The sequence below is a fragment of the Medicago sativa genome, chromosome 3 (genome assembly GCF_051527215.1).
Source record: "Medicago sativa cultivar Bolivia chromosome 3, Bolivia_mono, whole genome shotgun sequence".
NCBI classification, from domain to species: Eukaryota; Viridiplantae; Streptophyta; class Magnoliopsida; order Fabales; family Fabaceae; genus Medicago; species Medicago sativa.
Genome location: NC_140751.1, coordinates 24,474,518 through 24,481,753, shown reverse-complemented (window position 1 = coordinate 24,481,753; position 7,236 = coordinate 24,474,518). Strand labels below are relative to the sequence as shown.

Genomic DNA, 7,236 nt, shown 5'->3' with positions numbered 1-7,236 from the left:
ATATAATGATTTATATAATTTCGAAATTTTTTATATGCAAATTTAAACAATAATATTATAAACTTATATGATTTTTCTCCTAAAAAAATATCGACTAATATAATTTAAAAATATGTTTATCAAATTGTCATGTGTATAATAATCATTTTAAAAATTTATCAGTGACAACATGTCCAGTGTATAATTATTATTTTAATTTTTTTATCAATAACAACATGACACATGTATTATAATTACTTTAAGTTTTTAATCAATGAGAACATGTCTCGTATAGCGACGACTCGTCCCATGTTTAATAATTATTTTAAAATATATATCAATGACAACATGGTTCGTGTATTATAATTACTTTATGTTTTTTTATCAATGAGAACATATCTACTGTATAGTGACGACTCGTCCCGTGTACAATAATTATTTTAAAATTTATATCAATGACAACATGACCCGTGTATTATAAATTACTTTTAGTTTTTTTTATCACTGAGAACATGTCTCTTGTATTGCGACGACTCATCTCATGGATAATAATTATTTTAAAATTTATATCAATGACAATATGGCCTGTGTGTTATAATTACTTTTAAGTTTTTTATCAATGAAAACATCTCTCGTGTATAGTGACGACCTGCCCCGTGTATAATAATTATTTTATAATATGTATTATAAAATAGCTTATTTAAATAAAAAATAACTTATAAAATTTATATATAATAATTTTATAATATTTATTAGCGATGAATTTTCAGTAACAACTTATCCCGTGCATTTACGTTACTTCTGGAATTTTAGTCAATGCTCACTTCTTCCATGCATTTCTGTTATCTACGAAATTTAAGTCAATGTCCACATATCTTGTGAATTTTAGTTGATAAGTATTCAATATCATTGTAAAATTGAAGTGAGGTGATGATATTTTAAATAGTTTAAACGTTTTAGCAAGAACAGTTTTTTATAAATGACAACTTGTCGTGTAAATCAAGGATAGTTTAGTCAATAACAACTTATCCCATAATTTGATTTATTTCTGAAATTTTAGTCAATCACCACTTATTCTGTGCATTTTAGTTTATGAGGGTTCAATATCATTATAGAATTGAAGTGAGGTGATATTATAAATAGCAGGACGTTTTAGAAGGAACAACTTTTTTTTATGAAAAACAACTGGTTAAGTATGTTTAGTCAGTGACAACTTCTCCGTGCATTTACGTTACTTCTGAAATTTTAGTCAATGCTCACCTCTCCCATGCATTTTAATTATCTATAAAATTTTAATCATGTCGACTTATCTCGTGCATTTTAGTTGTTAAGTGTTCAATATCATTGTAGAATTGAATTGAAGTGATGATATTCTAAATAGTTTAAAAGTTTTAGCAGGAAAAATTTATCCAGTGAATTTGATTTATCTTTAAAATCTTAGTCAATGCTCATTTATCCCGTGCATTTTAGTTTATGAGAGTTCAATATCATTATCGAATTGAAGTGGAGTGATATTATAAATAGCAGTAACAAAGTTTTATAAATAACAACTGATTCTGTGTATAAAAGTTAGTTTGATCAATGACAACTTATCCCGTACATTAACGTTACTTCATAAATTTTAGTCAATGCTCACTTCTTCCATGCATTTCAGTTATCTATGAAATTTTAGTCAATGTCCACTTATCCCGTGCATTTTAGTTGATAAGTGTTCAATATCATTGCAGAATTAAAGTGAGGCGATGATATTCTAAATAGTTCAAACGTTTTAGCAGGAACAATTTTTTAAAAATGACAACTTGTCATGTAAATCAAGGTCAGTTTAGTCAATGAAAACTTATCTCGTGTATTTGATTTATTTCTGAAATTTTAGTCAATGTCCATTTATCCCGTGCATTTTAGTTTATGAGGGTTCAATATCATTATAGAATTGAAGTAAGGTGATATTATAAATAGCATGAACGTTTTTAGCAGGAACAATTTTTTATTAATAACAACAGGTTCCGTGTGTCAAAGTTAGTTTTGTCAACGACAACTTATCCCGTGCATTAACATTACTTTTGAAAATTTATTCAATGCCCACTTCTCCCATTCATTTAAGTTATATCTATGAAAATTTTAGTAAATGTCCACTTATCTCGTGCATTTTAGCTGATAAGTGTTTTATATCATTTTAGAATTGAATTGAGGTGATAATATTCTAAATAGTTTAAACGCTTTAGCAGAAATAATTTTTTATAACTGACAACTTGTCCCGTAAATTAAGGTTAGTTTAGGTAGTGACAACTTATCCCGTGTGCTTGATTTATTTATGAGATTATAATCAATGCTCACTTCTACAATGATATTTTAGTTTATGAGGATTCAATATCATTGTAGAACTGAATTGAGGTGATGATATTCTGAAATTTTAGTCAATGCAGTATTATCCCGCACATTTTAGTTCATGAGGGCTCGATATCATTATAGAATTTAAGTTAGGGGATAGATAAATAGCATGAAAGTTTTAGCAAGACCAATTTTTTATAAATAACATGAGGTTTCGTGTATCAAAGTTTGTTTAATCAACGACAACTTATCCCGTACATTTACGTTACTTCTAAAATTTTAATCAATGTCCACTTCTGCCATTCTTTTCAGTTATCTACAAAATTTTAGTCAATGTCCACTTATCTTGTGCATTTACGTTACTTTTGAAATTTTATTCAATGACCACTTCTCCAACTCATTTCAGTTATCTACGAAATTTTATACAATGTCTAGTAATCTCGTGCTTTTTAGTTGATAAGTGTTCAATATCATTGTAGAATTTAATTGAGGTGATGATTTTATAAACGACAATTTGTCCTGTAAATCAAAGTTAGTTTAGTCAACGACAACTTATCCCGTGTATTTGATTTATTTCTGAAAGTTTAGTCAATGCTCACTTATTCCGTGCATTATAGTTTATGAAGGTTCAATATCATTATAGAATTGAAGTGAGGTAACATTTTAAATAGCATGAACAATTTTTTATAAATATCGTGTATCAAAGTTAGTTTAATCAACGACAACTCATCCCGTGCATTTACGCCACTTCTAAAATTTTAGTCAATACCCACTTCTGCCATGCATTTCAGTTATCTAAGAAATTTTATTCAAAGTCCACTTATCCCGTGCATTTTAGTTGATAAGTGTTCAATATCATTGTAGAATTGAATTGAGGTGATGGTAGTTTAGTTTAGTCAGCGACAACTTATCCCGTGCATTTGCGTTACTTTTGAAATTTTAGTCAATGCTGACCTTTGGGTTGTTTGCGTTACTTTGTCTTTGTCAAAAGTTTCTCAATTAAGTCATTCATCATGTGACAATAACATAGAGATAGATATTTAATTGAAAAACTTTTGATAATATTTGAAAATAGACTATGTTTTTGTCAAAAGTTTTTCAATTAAGTAACTCGTCGTGTGACAAAAACACAAAGATAAAAATTTAATTGAGAAAATTTTGACAAAGACTATATATTTGAAATAATAATAAAAAAATATTAATAGAGTCATCGATTGATTTGAGAATAACTTTCACAGACGGACCAAATTAGTGGTTTACTCGTTAATTAATTGTCCCATTAAAAATATTAATTAATTTTAAATTTGTTTTAATGTTAGTTTTTTAAAAAAATTGTCATACCACACTTCAAATCTGAAAACTCTACACATCTGCACTCTCTCTCTCTCTATATCCTCACACGTCTCACTCTCACATATATTTATTTTTTTATTTTTTTTATTTAATATCATTTAATAATTTGTTTATTTTAAACAAACCCATCCATTTCTCTCTCGCCTGAAAGTGAAACGGCATCCATTTCATTCATATCTTTTTCGTCTCCACCATGAACCATCGTCACCGGCAGCTTCCGACCAGATCTACATCTTTCCGGCGACCTTTACTAAAAAAAAATTACATATTATTCATGACCTCATTCTCCTCTACCTTTCTATCTAATTAGATTTTCAAAAGGAAATAGCTTGAGAATTTCTCATTTTTTTAAAATATGATTTCCGGCCACCGTTTGCGGCCACCGTGAGCCTCCACTGCAAAAAATCAAACTGATACTTTGCTTACTCTAAACATCCACAACAAAACCCACAAAAATGAAGGCCGGAGCAACTTTTTTGGAGACAACCGCAACAACAATAGCTTCAGTTTAGTCATCAAACATGCAACAACAACAGCATTCAGAAGATGAATTTTGATGTGATTTTCTTGTATTTTCAAGAGATGTAAGAATATTATTTTGTAGATTTATGAATCCGTTTTAGGTTTCTAATACTACTGACATCCTTTTGTTCATACTTTTACTGGATCTTTGATAGAGAATCTTTTTTATTGCAAATTCCTTGAAGAATTTTTTTGTAGGTTTTTTTTTGTTGATGCAAAAATCATATAAGGTTTTCTTAACCACAAAAAGTTGTAATTTTTACTGCAGTTTTGATTTTTTTTCGAATAAAACATGAAAACTTTTCTATTTAAGAACTAAGTAGGTTTGTTTAGAGTGCCATAATATTTTTTCTTTCCAAATAAAAAAAATGTCTTTTTCTTTTAATATTCAATTTCAGTTATGATTTTTATGATTTAACAAAAATATCATCCCATATTTTTTTTCAAAAAAATTCTCTCTTCCAATATAAATAATAAAATAGAGATACCAGAATTTTGCATATCCCAGATTTTATTAAAAAAATTCTCTTTCAATAAACCTCAAATTTTTTTGTATCAATAAATAAATAAAAATAATATTTAGGTCAACTAAAAACATAGATTCTTTCCTGAGAGTATCAATACTCTAGAAAGTCAGAACACCAGCAACTCATCCCTTTTTCTCGTTTTCATGTTATTTTTGTAGCTTTGATCTGGAATCTTCAATAATTTCTATAATTTCCAGTTTATTACTCATCTCAATTCGGAGACTTCGTCTCTCCGTTGATATCTCATCTGCTAACACCTCCCTTTACTGGCAATCAAAGAAAAAATATTAGATCCACGGCCAAGTTTGCAATACATATAAAGAAGATGCAAATGAGATGTTTTGTATGAAATATGTTTGTTACTTATCATTTTCTGCTGTGCTTTTTCAAAGATCCATTACTTATGTAGATTTTCTTTTTTTTGTTGTTGGGATAATTGTAAAATTATGTTAGGACTGTTTTTGGATATTTATTTTTTCATTAACTTCTCACTTCCTCATCTTTCCTATTGCTACTTTTCTTATTTTGCCTCATATGTTATGTTGATAAATTTGAACATGAAAGCGTAGTTTGTTAAGTAAATAAAATGAAGACAGGAGTAAAAGAAATGATGATTCTAAGGAACATTTTCATAGCTTTGTAAAGAGGAAAGAAATTCTTTTACCTGTCCATGTTCTTTCCTGCCCGTGTTCTTCTTTTATCTGCAGTGAGAGAAATTAAAATGGAGTTAAAACAAATGAGAAAATAAGAGAGTATTGAATTATGAAAGAGTATTGGATGCTATATAGAGTATTTGAAATTTGAAATTGAGATTTTGCCTCCATTGAAAAGTTTGAGTAATAACATTGAGAATAGTGAAATACTTTTGATTGTGTGCTTAAGTCTGACATTGGATTAGATCTTTTGGTATAAGAGAGAACCTTTTTTCATTTACCGTGCAAACCAAAATCTGTCCTATTCAGTTGGCATGTAATGTCACTAAGTTTTTTATATGCAAAGAAACTGAACTATAAGTTATTAGTACTTAGATGACATCATATCAGTTAAGTGTGGTCATTTGGTTAGAAAAAGTAATTTTAAGACATAATTTACCCTCAAATGTAAGATGTGGCAGCCAACCATTGATGGGCATAAATGAGTTTTCCACAACATACTCTTTTCTTATATTAAGAGGGATAGTGAAATTTGTGTGACCAACTCGACTCATCTCCTCAAAATCATCTTCAAATAAAACATTGAGAAATACACCCTCCGGTCACTAATATAAGTAAAAATTCATTTAGAAATACACCCTCCGGTCACTAATATAAGTAAAAATTCATTTTTTAGATACATTCAATTAATGATGTATGTAGTCTTTATTATATGTCACATACATCATTAATTGAATGTATCTAAAAAGTGGATTTTTGCTTATAAATGGAGGATACAATTTGGAGAGAGGTAGACACATAAAATAGGGGTGAAGATCCTCTCAATTTTAAGTTCTCTCCATTTGCTCCATTACCAAAGTTTTGGTGTATAAATGTGCAATTAATGTCTTCAATTCTTGAAATGTGTACATTTATATCATATATTTACTTCAAAACTATAGTAATTGACATTTCCATTTTATTTAAGAAATGGAGACGATCTTAACCCATAAATAGATAGTGGATCCTACTATTAAGTGGGTCCCACCATCATTAATTACTTTTTAGTTATTTGAAATTTTTTTGTATCTATACCTCTCCAAATGGATGAAATGGAGAGAATAATAAATGGAGAGGATCTTAACCCAGAAATATGCCCATTTATTTTTTAAGAAGTTGAAAATTAATTTTTTATAATAAATATTTGCTATTTACGAAATTTTTAACATGTGTCTTAAGGGCACAAGTTACTAACATTAAAAAAAAATAATCGGTGGAAAACCTTCATACTCTCTCCGTTTCAGATTGTATAAAGTTTTGGACATTTCACAAGTATTTAGAAATGTAATTAATTATGTATGAAAAAAAATATTATGAGTTGTTTTACAAAACTGTACTTAATAAAACCAAGTTGTTTGGGCTCCAGTGGCAAGGAGCTCCTTCCAAGGACTTTCTCGGGGAATACCGGGTTCAATTCTCAGGGGGGGAACAACGCTTGGTCAGTACACATGCATCTACGCACGAGCCGGATTAGTCGCCCACCTTTAGTGGGTCAGAAACCGGTAGCAAAAAAAAAAATGTACTTAATAAATGGTATGAGAAATATAAGTTAAAGAATTTAAAGAAGAAAGAGTAATAGTTAATGGTATAATAAAAATTAAAAAGAGTAACTTTAATGTTCATTGGTGTTTTAATGTTCATTAGTATTATAAAGCGACTTATAATTTGAGACAATTTTTGTTTCTTCAAAACAATTTATAAATTGAGACAGAAGGAAGAAGTAATATTCAATGATTTTATCTCTCTTCAAATGACAATGTCAATTAAATAGAGAGAATCTCAACTCCTTCTTAATATGATCCATATTAGAATTTCGCCAAAATACAATATGAATT

At 28.7% G+C, this 7,236-nt stretch overlaps 1 long non-coding RNA gene across 1 annotated transcript; it reads right to left on the bottom strand.

Moving 5' to 3' along the window:
- Positions 1-4,675: 4,675 nt before the first annotated feature.
- LOC146936573 (uncharacterized) lies at positions 4,676-5,483 on the bottom strand. The gene is made up of 2 exons (XR_015033196.1): positions 5,374-5,483; positions 4,676-4,975 (listed from the first exon to the last, which is right to left on the bottom strand). It is a non-coding gene; the product is annotated as an uncharacterized LOC146936573 (long non-coding RNA).
- Between the last annotated feature and the right edge of the window lie 1,753 nt (positions 5,484-7,236).